Here is a 13996-nt window from a genome sequence, read left to right as displayed (position 1 = left end):
ACCGAACGTGGCGAACGTTGCTGGCGTAATTGTGGAATCGACTCGTTTGCGGCCTGTAAAATTATCTTCCTTAAGTTGGTAACTTCTATGTTTGTATTGGAACTAACAGATTTGAGGCTTGAATAGGTGTTGCATTTTTTTTTTTTTAAAGAGGGGCCAGTCTGCTGAATCTACTTTAAATTTTGACTTACAATGTGCTGGTTGGGGGTGTGAGGAGCCAAACATAGCAATCATGATTGGGAAGTGGTCACTTCCATACAAATCAGATTCAATTTGCCATTCAGAAACAATACTGACGCTTGGTGAGCTGAATGTTATGTCTACATTTGTCAGATTTGTTGCGTGTTGGGAAGTGCGTTGGGAATTTGTCATTAAGTAATATATACATAGTTCGAGTTGTTGATAAAGTCAGCAAGTAGTTTTCCCCTTGCGTTACTCTTGCATGAGCCCTAATTTTCATGCCAACCGTTGAAGTCACCAGTAATCAGCGAAGCTCGGTTTTGGTTAAGAAGAACATTTTGTAGATTTTGGTTGTTGAATTTGACAGGTGGGAAAATATATGCTGATATAATTGTAAACTTTTTTTTGGAGTATATTTCTACAGCGACTGCTTCAAAGTCTTGGCGAATTGCAATTTGCTTGTGTTGAATTGAGTTATGCACTAAGATGGCTACACCACGTCTCGTATTTGTGTGGGTGAGGGGGTATAAGGAAAAGTGAATAGGAACTGTGTGATTCGTGGAGAGGGGATGTAAATGGGATTCTTGCAGTGCAATTATCTTAACATTGTATTATTTTATTAGAGTTAAAGTTGGTTGTAGTTGTTGACATAACCATTGATGTTCCATTGAGGAATTTTCAAAGTCATTAAATATAATTAGTTGCTAGATTGTTTCTTATTGTTCGAGAGTAAGCTATTAAGAGTCTAAAGATTTAGAGCATTTCTACCTCCGGAGGATAGGCAGAATAGCTGTAGTCATCAGCATTTTTCCGTGTTTCTTTCTGTTTTACGTCTAGTTTGGAGTTTTTGGCAACCCTCTTTAGAGACTGCTTTGTTCGTTTTGATATTTGCCTTGGTAGTATTATGGTGTTGTTTTTCTTTGACGATTGTTGCGGAGATTTTGAGTGAGTTGTGCCGGCGTTTGTTATGAGATCTGAGTAATTTGCTATTTCTCCGTCGTTCGTTGTGAGATCTGAGTAATTTGCTATATCTCTTTTCCCACTATTGCTCTTATCGGTTTGTGTATTTTTTACGCCACTGCTTGTCATGTTATTGTTGGTGTTGTTGGTGGTTAAAGAAACAGTTGAAGAGAATGTTGTGCTGTGTTGGTGACGCTCTTTATAGGTTGTTATTTCTGATTTTCTATCGACCTTCTCAAGAGTAATTATAGCCTGGATCTCCTTCTCTTTTAAGAATGTTGGGCAAGTTTTGCTGAGTGAATTGTGGTAGCAGTTGGCTACATTACCTTCTGGGCAGGTGATGTACTTTGTCAGATCATAACAGGTTTCATTCAATTCTGGTGTGAGGGGCTCGTCTTTGGCGCATTTGGCACAAATCTCTTATTTTTACATAATTTCATTGTATGTCCGAAACGAAAACAACCCATACACCTCATTGGTAGAGGAATATATGGACGGATTTTAATTTTTTCATAGCCGACTGGTATGTCATTTGGTAGTGTTGTGTTGGAAAACGTTAGAATAATTAGACCTGTCTCAATTAACATGTCTTCTGATTTTTTCAATATTTTTTTTTACTGCGCATACACTTTGAAGCTTAAGTTCATTAAGAATTTCTTTTTCTGGCATGCCTCTCAAATCATTGGAGTATATTACTCCCTTTGAATAATTAAGACTAGGATGTTCTGAAACTTCCACCTGAAGCGATTGCGTAAGACTTTTTAGCGTTATTAACTTTGCTGCTTGTTCGTATGTTTTTGTTTTAATGAGAATATTCCCATTTCTTAATTTTTTGCACATTTCTACTTCTCCATTGCACGTGGCATCAATTACTTTTTTTTTTATTAGAAAGGCGACACATTTGTTAAGTTTTCAGTGCTGTTCACTCTGTTCATCATATGATACTTCGTACCAATTGACTTTATATTTAACACTTTTGTTTTATCAGTTTGGAACAGTGGTTGATTCATAGTTTTTCCGCGGTCGGGTGGATCGCCCATCCTTACTGAATAGATTTAAGCGTTTTGATTCACAGTTAAATTTTTAAGTTGGTTTCCGAGCCGGGGTTTTTTTTTAACAAGCAGATTGAAAGATGGTGAAGCACGCGAAATGTTTTGATACACGCACTAATGTTATTTACTAAAAAGCCAACAAGAGATCTGTTCGTAACGAGAGATAAATTCGCTTCTTTGCTTCTTTGCTTGCGAGCTAAAGTGAGGAGGCGTAAAACTTCGCGCGCGCCGGGTTTGGGTCCCGCCACGTTAAAACCCCGCCCAATGTAAAAATCTTCTTATGACGACCACGGCAAACGTATAAAGGACTATGATTTAAGTGTATGCACTTGGAATATCCGGACGCTTAATAGGGAAGGTGCCTCTGCCCGGCTGGTTGATGTCCTCGGGAAGACAAAGGCTGACATTACCGCCATATAAGAAATGCGATGGACGGGGAAAGGAAAAGTAACGTGAAGCCTTGCGACAGCTACTACAGTTGCCACGTAAAGGAGCGCAAATTTGGTGAGACTCCGTCGCCGAGTACTGGCGTTCACCCCGGTAGACGAACGTCTAGCCACAATCCGCATCAAAGCTAGATTCTTCAACATCTCGCTCATCTGCGCCCATGCCTCGACGGAAGAGAAGGATGAGGCGTCCAAGGATCTCTTCTATGAGCGCTTGGAACGTACATATGAGCGCTGCCCCCGACACGATGTCAAAGTCGTGCTTGGCGATTTTAATGCCAAGGTGGGCAAGGAAGGGATCTTTCTCGCCACTGTCGGAAAATTCAGCCTCCGCGACGAAACGTCCGATAACGGACTGAGGCTGATCGACTTCGCCGGGGCCCGAAACATGGTAATATATAGTACTAGGTTCCAGCACAAGAACATCCACCAATTAATGGATTTCTCCAGATCGAAAAACGAGAAACCAAATCGGTCATGTTGTGATAGACGGAAGGCATGCTTCAAGCGTTTTAGACGTACGTACACTCCGAGGGCCAAACATCGACTCGGACCACTATCTTGTTGTAGCCAAGATACGCACCCGCCTCTGTGTAGCAAAACATGTGCGCCCAACAATGCAAGGAAAGCTTAACGTCGAAAAGCTGCAATCACAACAGACGGCCAATTTATTCGCCACTCGACTCACACACCTGCTCTCTGAGAGCACTCTTCAACAATCCGACATACGTGAGCAGCAGCGTTGCCATTTTAGCCGTTTTCCGGCTGGATTTAGCCGGTTGCGACAGCAAACAGCCGGAAAAAATTCGATTTAGCCGGCAGCCGATTTGTTAGCCGTTTTTCAAAAAAAAAATAGCCGTTTTTAGCCGATTTTGTTCTTTGCCTTATTTTATTAAAATTCAAATATACAAGTTTTTATTTTTACAAATTTAGTGCTCCAAATTCTATTAGAAATGGCTAGTCTTGTCTCTGAGAAAATTTTCATGTCGGACTGTGATATATAAAATTGAAAAACAATCAGATAGTGAGCCGATTATAATGTTTTTTGTTTTAAGCGTGTGACCCAAATACACATAAACTGAGACACGTAATTTTAGCAGATTTAAAAGTTACAAGTTTTGCTGAAATTTTGCAGAATTTTCATAATTTTTACACCAAGTGTGAAATCTGTTTGTAGTATACGTTGTTTGTTAAGTAATGAGCTACATATTCATAAAAAATAATAAATATTAAATAAACTAAAGAAAAATAGGCAAAACTTGCTTCAATTTTGCGTCCCAGTTTATATTTGGGAGAACGTAGCGGGAATTTTCTTCATAAAATTTTTGTTATGAATGTCTTAAATTTAAGTGTGAAGTTTTATTCGCTACACTTAGAAAATTAAAGAGCACGAAATTCGATGTGGAGCAAAACTCTCTGGGAAGACAATACATGGTGCAAACATACTTTTTAAGTTTTATAAAATAAAACTTATGTGGATAATTCTAGTGACAAATACATAGTTTCGTGCTTATATTTTTGTATATATATTTTTAGCAGCACCACATCTTTATCAGAAAAATCCGAGAATCCAAAAATTGGTACTGTTACAAGTTGCAGGCATCATTTTAACTCGACCTCTTTCCTGTCCCACGGATAATGGTACATCTTTCAGAGGTTTAAAGATATTTTGCGTCAGCAATTTGTTATCAAGCTACGTACCCTACCTCGGAAAAGCAAAAAACTTTATATTTGAACGTTTGCTCAGGTGTACCGAATTCTGGCAGTTTGGAAACGGGCAACACTTTTAATATTTTCATCCAGCTTCACTAACTTCAAATTTTTTTTCTACTTTTTTAAGAAACAAAAATTTTTCTGCTAGTGAATCTGGTGGCATGATTTTAGTAAAATGTCATAAACTTGCTAAAAGTGAAGTGGTCGGCAACAACAACGAATACCAATAAATTAAACTACCTACTGCTTTCACAGCTTTACGTGTTCATTTCTCAAAATATTGCCCTCCGACTAAGCAAAAGTGCCATACTCTAGAGTTGTCAAACTATCGATGGCACTATCGATAGTATCGATAGTTTCAATTTTTTTAGACTATCAATTCTCATTGATAATTTTTTCTTATACTATCAAAAATATCGATAGTTTAGTAAGACTATCGAACTATTGTTGGTAATACCTGAATTTTTTAATTTGAATTAAAAATTTTGTTTTTTAGTGTGATGCCGACGTCATATTCAAATATGCACGCATTTAGGCCAAAATACATACATATGTTAATCGTAAATCCTGTTTTGTTTGTATAACTTGTGTTTGTTTTTGAACTTTGAAAGAGAAGTATTTTGGCTAAGCAGTTACTCAATTTTGAATTATTATAACTTGTATAAGATAATATATATTTCACTATCATCCTGTAAAAACAAAGCAACCTAACTGATTTAGCGCTATCGATAGTGCTATCGATATTTTTTTTTTCGAGACTATCGTGAATATTGATAGTTTTTCTGAGAACTATCAAAAGTATCGATGGTGTGACTATCGATTGTTTGACACCTCTACCATACTCTCAGCTAATATAGCCATTTTGCGGGACAAAAAGCAACCTACTGAAAATGATCCAATATTTATAAGGCAAAATTGTTTAATAGAAAAGAAAATGCCATAAGTTTGTAATTTATCTCTGTTTTTATATTTAAGTAATACAAGCATTACTTCTGATGTAAAGCTTAGCTACGTATAACGACAGTTTCCTTTGTTAAACAAAAATAAAGTGGTGTACAGCTTAGCTACGTATAAATAATCTTTATTAACCAAAAAAAAAATCAATGGATTTACTAGCCTTTCTAATTGTAGTTTATGTATTTAAAAAAAAATTGAATTCTGGTTGAAACATTTTAGCCGTTTTTAGCCGTTTTTTTTTGTCCAATCTAGCCGGTCGCACTGAAAAGTTCTGGCTACACTGGTGAGCAGTGGAACCACAGTGGAACGATCATTAAGTACCGCTGCCGAAGAAGTAGTTGGATTTCAGCGAGCCCGAAAGAACAACTGGTACGATGAGGAATGTGAAGAAACCGCAGAGAAAAAGACGCCGCATATAGGGTCACGCTGCGATCGGGCGCAACGCGAGCCATGTGGGACCGTTATAGGGAACTGAAGAAGGAAGCGAGACGTATTTGCCGCAATAAGAAGAGAGAGGCCGAAATACGTAAGGGCGAAGAGCTTGAGATAGATGCCGACAGGAAGAACGCCCAAAAATTCTACCAGAGGGTTATGGTCTGATTATGCACACTTGGCATAACTTCGCACAACTTCGAATAAACTTCAAACTGTAATTTCGTATGTACTTTGCACGTATTTTGTTTGTATTCCATCACCCAGAAATTAGCAGAACATTCAAAAACTTAGCAATCTGTTGAGTTTAGATTTTGACTCACATTTTCTTAAGTTGCATTTTTATTGTACTGGTACATATGGTTGTGCGAAGTTATGCGAAGTATGCATAATCAGACCTTTAGGCGACTTACGAAGGTTTCAAGACCGGGGCGAACTCCTGTAAGAACAACAATGGCGACCTAGTGACCGATGTCCATAATATACTTAAATTGTGGAGGGTACACTTTAACAACCTACTGAATGGCAGCAGCGCTAAAAGTAGTGAAGAAGACGAACCCGAGTCCCCAGTCGATGATGATGGAGTAGCTGTCCCACCGCCTGACTATGACGAGGTACAAATAGCGATTACGCGGCTGAAAAACAACAAAGCTGCTAGAGCTGACGGCCTGCCAGCCGAGCTTTTCAAGTACGGCGTCGAGGAGCTGATAAGGTGCATGTATCAGCTCGTACGCAGAATATGGTCAGATGAACCCATGCCCGACGACTGGAATTTAAGTGTGCTCCGCCCAATCCACAAGAAAGGCGACCCCGCCATACGCGCCAACTACCATGGAATCTGCCTTTTAAGCATAGGTTATAAGGTCTTATCGAGTGTATTGTGCGAAAGAATGACGCCCACCGTCAACGAACTGACTGGACCTTATCAGTGTGGCTTTAGGCCTGGAAAATCCACCATAGATGAGGTATTCACAACACGCCAAATCTTGGAAAAGAACCGCGTGAATATGATCGACACACACCATCTATTTGTCGATTTCAAAGCCGTTTTCGACAGCACGAAGAGAAGTTGCCTTTATGCCGCGATGCCTGAATTTGATATCGCCGCGAAACTAATACGGCTGTGAAAAATGACGTTGAGCAATACCATCACCTCCGTCAGAATAGGGAAGGACCTCTCCGAGCCGTTTGATAACAAACGAGGTTTCAGACAAAGAGACTCCCTTTCCTGTGATTTCTTTAATCTGATGTTGGATAATAAGAGCCGCAGAACTGAACCGCTCAAGCACAATACTTTACAAGAGCGTACATTTGCTGGCGTATGCCGACCACATCGATATTATCGGTAAAAACAAGGGCTACGTCTGTTCTGCCTTCTCGGGATTGGATAGAGAAGCAAAGCGAATGGGTCTGGTGGTGAACGAGGACAAAACGAGTATCTCCTGTTATGACACAAACAGTTAGAGCATACGCGTCTTGGCACCCACGTCACTGTTGACAGTCACAAGTTGGTGATGGCGAATATCGCAGACGATTTAACGATGAGCTGTATGAGCTTTGGAACGATATAGACATAGTGCAGCGAATTAAAATTCAGCGGCTCTGCTGGCTTGGCCATGTCGTTCGAATGGACAGAAACGCTTCTGCTCTGAAAATATTCAGCGCGGGCCGCGATGGTGGTAACAGAGGAAGGCCTCCTCTGCGTTGGAAAGACCAGGTGGAGAAGGACTTGGCTTCACTTGGCATTTCCAATTGGCGTCAGTTAGCACAGAAGAGAAATGACTGGCGTGCTGTTTTGGACTCGGCCAAAATCGCTTAGGCGGTTACAGCGCCAATAAAGAATGCTGCATCGTAGTCAGCTGAAAATATAATGAATACCAACACATTCTTTTTCTACCGTTACTTTCTGTGGAAATTTGTCTCGCATGAAAATCATGTTTTGCTTAGTTCAATTTGCAGCGAAGTTAAAGTCAGGAGTGAGGAAGTACAATTTTAAGCTTAATTAAATATGCATGTATGTATGTACATAAGTAAAATCTAAATACCTAAATACATACATATGTATGCATAAAAACTGATTTATATAAATTTTAATTAATTTTAATCTTTTAAGACATTTTCTGACTTCAATTTAATATAAATAAGTATATACTTATCTAGGCATTCTACATTAGTTTCTCTGTAAGGCATTCTTTGTTCGCATCTTTGGATTCGGTTTATCCATGCGTTCTCACTTCGTTTGAAGGTAATGCTGCGGGTAAGGTCTTACCGCCAATGATATGCCCATGTTAAAATAATGCCTTCTTGAAGCGAAAGGGTAAGCGATTCCCATCGCCTAGCTCGTTTCCTCTTTCGTTTCTGTGGTAATCGTGTTTTCGCTGGGTGATAACATACTGTGTGATATTGGAAACGTTTTGCAGCAGAAACTATTAGCCTTCATATAACACTTTATTCAAACTATTGAATTAAGGCTTTCCAACATCATCCTATTTCGAATCTTAATTGAAAACGCGCTCAACGAAGCTTGTGAGTGCGGCAAGGATAATAATATGAATTTACTTATATTTCCGAACATTTTATTGCCTGTTGCGGTTTTCACTCCGTAAGCAATTATCCAAAATTCTTCACAGTCGGATGGAATGGTTCTGAGAAAAGTTATTCCATGGGAAATTTAAAGATATAGATATTCAATTTTCGCTGCTTTTCTTTCCTTCAAAGTCAAATAGTGAATTGGCAGGTCCCTGAAACTCGCCCTCTTGTAATTCACACACTTTTCAGGTTACAAAATCAAAGCTTTCTTAAAAGTATTTAATTGATCGTTTCAAAAGTTCTTCGGATAGTGTGATTAAACATTTTTGACAGTCTTTTAATACATATGCTTCTTAAGTCAAGTTTATCATGATTAGCCTCTTTTGTAAAATTATCGTGAAAACTAAGTTTTGTATATTTTTATAATTGGAAAAAATTTATTTGAAGGGAAAAAATCGCCAATGGCGATTTCCTAAATTTTTACGCGCAAATATCAAAAAAAAAATCGCGCGAAATCGCCAAATCTGGACACTCTGCTACCCTGCAGCAATAACGCGGCCAATTTTCCGTAAAGGACCGGAAACCAGCCGTCCAAAATGTATGTGTGCAATGTATGTACATATACAGTTTGACTGTGGTGTGCGTACAACGTAGTTATGCTTAGTTAAATCGCACACAGTCAACGACGGTACGTAGACGTAGGTTGACGCAGACACGATCTACCTTATGGGATGCGCGTGTTGACGAAAACTCACCACCGCATGGCGGTGACGTTGCCGTTGCTTCTTTCTCTCTCTTTCAACAGTAAATTTTATATGCTGCTGCGTACGTCAACCTAAGTTTACGCTACGTCGTTGACTAACTGCGCTTTTAGAATACACGGCAAAAATATGCAAAGTAAATGGAATGGAACCAGTGTTGCCGCGAACCTTTTTAGTGTTAGCCAAATTCCTTTAAAAAAAGAGTTAAAAAAGGTCGTTGTGGCTAAAAATGGTAGCTAAATTTTTTTAATTACATATACATATATAAGTATACACGCAAACATTTTCAATAAGTAATGCTATAGAAAAACAATGAAATCTGAAAAAAAGCAAATATTTTATCCAACAAAAAACCTTTTTGTATAAAAGTGGAAATATACGACACCAGCTTGCTGGCTCCATCAAGTGATTGTACCATCAGGCTCGAAGCATATAACTTACCAGCATGCTGGTACATTATTTATTTCTTTCCAAATGAGGTGAGGAAAGATCGAACTGATTAGAGCCGAAATTTCATAATTTTTCTACCATTTTGTTAAACATTGTTTTTTTTTTTAGTTCACAATTGCAATATCGTGAACTTAATCTTCCCCAAACACGACTTTGACTCATATAGTGCAAGAAATTTCCGCCAAAATACTTTTTACTTAGAAAATTGAGCTAATTTCACCACTCACGACACCAGCAGCTGGAACAATCACACCACAAGAACTTACACAGTCAATCGACTTGATGAACCATTTAACAAATTAAGCATATTAAGGGCCGTACACTTATCTATTTTAAACTATACTTATATCGTTAATAGATAAGTTAACAGCCTTAACACTTTTACAGTATGTATGTATAAAAACGTAAGGAACATACAATCCATATATATCAGTCCTTCTTAGTTTAAAAATTCATCTCTTACATACATACAGTATAAGTAAATTCTCCAAAGGGCTAAAAAAGGGTTAGGGGCAATTTCAAATTTATGTGGCCAAAAAAAGTAAGTGGTAGCTAAATCTAGCCACCAAAGGGCTAAAACGGCAACACTGAATGGAACACTTCTTATGCACGCATATTTTCGCACTCTCATTCTCTCCTCTCTCTCTCGCGCCGAATATTTTGTTGTTGGTTGTCGAGCGTTCATTTTGTGTTTCTCTCTCACATGGCAACAAGCATCAACTTTTTTAGTGATGCCGTGAATCAGCGTTGCCAGGTTGACGTTTTTAACGTCATTTGGAAGTTTTTTGTATCCTGTTGACGTTTGGACGTGTTGACGTTTGGACGTTTTTTGTTTTAACTTCCCAGTATTTTTTCTGTGTTACTAACAGCCGCACTCAGAGTCGTTTAATGATTACTTAAGGTGTCCCTCAGTAACGATTTTAAAAAATTCCCTCTCAGAGTCAGTTAATGATTCGTTAACGGCATTGAATGCACATTAAAGTTAAGTAAACATAAATCTTTACTTAACTTTTTAACGAATGATTTTGAAATGTTTTGTTTGTTTTCAATAAATTTCAATTTCGATAACGTTGCTGTAACAGTGGCAATGGCCTAGTGAGCAGAGCACTTTCGTGCCATTCCAGAGATCTGAGTTCAATCCTCGGCAACGATTTTTTTTTATACTTTTTTTTTAAGTTTTATTTTGCTTAAAAAATTCATATTTTTTATTTTATTTAACGTTTGGAAACTTTTTTGATTCATCTTTTTGCTTTCACTTTCAGTTTATAAAATTTTTAGTTTTTCTTGTTTTTCATTTGGTTAGTTTTTAGAAAACTTATTGCTAAGCGATAAATATAATAACACTATTAGCACACCTGTCAGTTAGTTATTCAAAATACAGAAAAGGGCTTTCAAGATAGTTGCCGAAATATAAAGACTTTTGTCTCTGGAAAGACTGAGGTGAGTTGAAAGACAGATGCCAGAATTGGCCTGTTATTGGTCTTGTTTGCCTTTTAGAAAATTAGATCAAAAAATTCAATACAGATAGTTTATAAAATTAAATAAGAAGAAATAAATAAATAAAACAGGAAAAAGAAAATTTTCCCGCCCTAGGACTCGAACTCGGATCTCTCGAATGGCACGCCAGTGCTCTGCTCACTCAGTCATTGCGTCTGTTGAGCCAGTGCGCGCAAAATGATATAAATACTTCTTTTTATATTTTATTTTAAACCGAACGAAAAAAGTGAGTGATGTCATAAAAATGAAGGGCCGCAACTGGGGCCATACTTAAATTTTTTATTTCATAATTTTTAACTCTGAGAGGAAACATTAATTAACAGATTTAACGATCATTAGTTAAGTGCCCGTTAGAGCTAATTTAAGAAAAGTTTCTGAGTGCGGCTGTAAATCTTGTAAGTAGAACTGATTTTGAATTATTTTGTTAATAAATCTTTACAAGCTTTGTTTTTTGCAGCAGCTGCTTCAAAAAATATTTATTCTTTGGACACAGATGACTTAACCCTTATTTAAGCGCATAAAGAAATTGACACAATAAGTCGCATGGGGCCCCTTATTGAAAATGTAATGAACGTAAAAAGGCTGAAATATTGCTATGTTCCTTCAGAACGTACTTTAGCATATTCGACAACAGACCAATTAACCAAACGTTTACAAGAAAAAAAATATATTAAAAATCAACGCGATTCTATAGCACCTTAAAACTTGTACATTATTGCCCTGGAATACTCAAAAAAATCTAAAAAATCTGAATAAAAAGTTGAAAAATTTTGCAGATTTTTTATAATTTTTGCACAAATTTTGAAATGTGGATTTATATTTTGTTTGGTATATAATGAGCTGGGCTTTTATGGAAAAATAATAAACATTAAATATAGATGTATACAATAAAAGTTTACTAAGAACAATTATTTGTGCATACATTTGAAAAAGACGTTTTTGGGTAGGAAATGACGTTTTTTCAGACCAAGAGGGACGTTTTCTCATGCCGGAGACCTGGCAACACTGCCGTGAATACCTGTGCGATGCGATGTTACTACCGGCTTAGTACATTTCGGAACATAATGCTTAGTTAAAAAAATACTCCTACAATACGGAACATAATGCTTACGATGTATACATGGCAAATGACATTTTGGAAGTCAGTCACCTCACTGGTTAAAATTTGACTGGTCAGAATTGGACATTTGCTTGCATCGAAAATGTCAGCTTTCGACCAGTCCCCAAGGAGTGGCTGACTTCCAAAATGTATGTGTGCAATGCATGTATACTGTTTGACTGCCGTGTGCGTACAACCCCTGCAGTTAAACCCCAAACCAGTTAGAAAAAATACTAGTTCATAAACTAGGATGTGCCTACCACTTCGACATTTTCGAAGAACTTAAGCGTTCAGCGACATCTGCCTTTGAATTGCCAAAGCCTAAAACAAAACCCAATTAATTGCTTTTCTTACAAATGTCGGCTGTGGCGTCACGTGAAGACTACTGGTTCTGGTTCTGGGATCGCAGGTTCGAGGCCGCTTGGAGGTGGTTAAGATTTTTAAGGTTAGATCAATGTCAGTAGGAATAATTATTTCAATTTAAATATAAATAACAAACTTAAAAGTCTGGTTGCATTACCAAAAAAAAAAAAGAAACAAATATGTGGGAAGAAATACTTGTGCCATAAAAAAATATATTAAAAAAAATATTTTTTTTTTAATTAAATTCAAGAATAACAAAAAAAATCCTAAATAAAAAATATAAATAAAAGAAATATTATAAAAAAAAAAATAAAATAAAAAAAATTTTCCTGAGCCCGGGCTTGAACCTGGTACCTCAGGCATTACCAGTCGCTAACATTGAAAAAGGATAGAACGTGAACTAGTTGGGCTGAAACGCAAACTGGTAGAATTCTAGTTCACAACTAGTAGTTTTCCCTGCAGGGATGTAGCTATGCTTAGTTAAAATACACGGCAAAAATATGCAAAGTAAATTTTTACAGTATGGAACACTTCTTATGCACGCACATTTCCGCATAGTTACCAAATTGGTGCTTTATGCACTAGATTTAGTGCTTTTTGAAAATTAAAACGCCAAAAAAATGACTTAAGGCCTAGTGCCTTTTTAGTGCTCTTTTTGAACTAATATTACTCCGAGATAGTTAAAACCTGAAATAATTTGAAATATTATAAGCTGCGGTGTCTCATGAAGATGCGGCATTTACAAGAATATACAAATTTAAATGCACTTAAATATAGCCATGATTGATAAAAAGCTGAAGCTGCAAACCCACCTTGCTGAATTCTAGTCGCGTTGAAAATGCTAGTACGGTAAGTTAAGTATTTCTTTTTTCTTTCCTAACTGTTTGTAAAAATTTTGATTTTTTTATCACCTAAGTAAAACACATCGTTTCTTGATGCTGAATCCAAATCTGGCCGCACAATTGCTCTAGTACTAGAATTTTTAGATATCCTACCCCCAGATTGCCAAAAACAGGGGCTTTTGCGATGTTTGAGGTTATATAATGAAAACATCAAATTTTTTGCTCATTTCTACTTAGGACATTATTTTCGTGTGTTGCGATTCGATTTTTTTTCTCAAAATATAGTAGTTTTAATTGTATTTCGGTATTACGTCGTAAGCATGAGTCATCACAGCATGTGTAGAGGCTATTCAATCGTTATGAGCGGAAATGTTTTGTGTATTGATTTATGTATGTATTCTTGTAAATATTGTTAATTTTCTGCTTTTGTTAAATACAAACTGTTATGAAAAAAGTATCCTTTGATTAAAAAAAAATTGGTGCGTTTAGTTTGGTAAAACGCCTTGTTTCCAAGCTTTTGTTGCTTTTTGAAAATCAGAAATTGGCAACACTGCCAACATTCTCTCATCTCTCCCCCGCCAAATATTTTGTTGTTGGTTGTCGAGCGTTCACTTCGCGTTTCTCTCTCACATGGCAAGCATCAACTTGTTCAGTGTGCCGTAAATACCCACGGTGGAGAGAATACAGAGGTGGCGCCGATGACGATACCGCTACT

This window comes from Rhagoletis pomonella, unplaced genomic scaffold (genome assembly GCF_013731165.1).
Source record: "Rhagoletis pomonella isolate Grant_MI unplaced genomic scaffold, Rhpom_1.0 Rhpom_scaffold_00001, whole genome shotgun sequence".
NCBI lineage: Eukaryota > Metazoa > Arthropoda > Insecta > Diptera > Tephritidae > Rhagoletis > Rhagoletis pomonella.
This window is presented reverse-complemented; position numbering follows the sequence as displayed.